The sequence below is a fragment of the Odontomachus brunneus genome, unplaced genomic scaffold (assembly GCF_010583005.1).
Source record: "Odontomachus brunneus isolate Ranch 3 - 2012 unplaced genomic scaffold, Obru_v1 Obru_scaffold_248, whole genome shotgun sequence".
Taxonomy (NCBI): Eukaryota; Metazoa; Arthropoda; class Insecta; order Hymenoptera; family Formicidae; genus Odontomachus; species Odontomachus brunneus.
The window spans coordinates 81,946-82,250 of NW_022639698.1; positions in this window are offsets into that span (position 1 = coordinate 81,946).

Consider the following 305-nt stretch of genomic DNA (forward strand, 5'->3'; position numbering starts at 1 on the left):
TATATATATATATCATCAGTATATCTCCATCTCTTTCTAACAAAAATGTGTCTCGTTTAGGAGGGATTGCAAATGTGCAAAATATGTATACTTCTGTGACCTTCGTAATAGTATCTTGTTTCACATTTTCTGCGAATCTTACTGTCGCAGGTGTTCATTTGTAATAATGATATCATGTTTCACATTTTCTGCGCATTTAACTGTCGAATGCAAATCAATGTGTCAGCACAAAAATGCTGCATTGTGACGCATAAAAGAGAGAGATCTTACATGAATACTTTTGGACTGCACTTTTGATATAAATA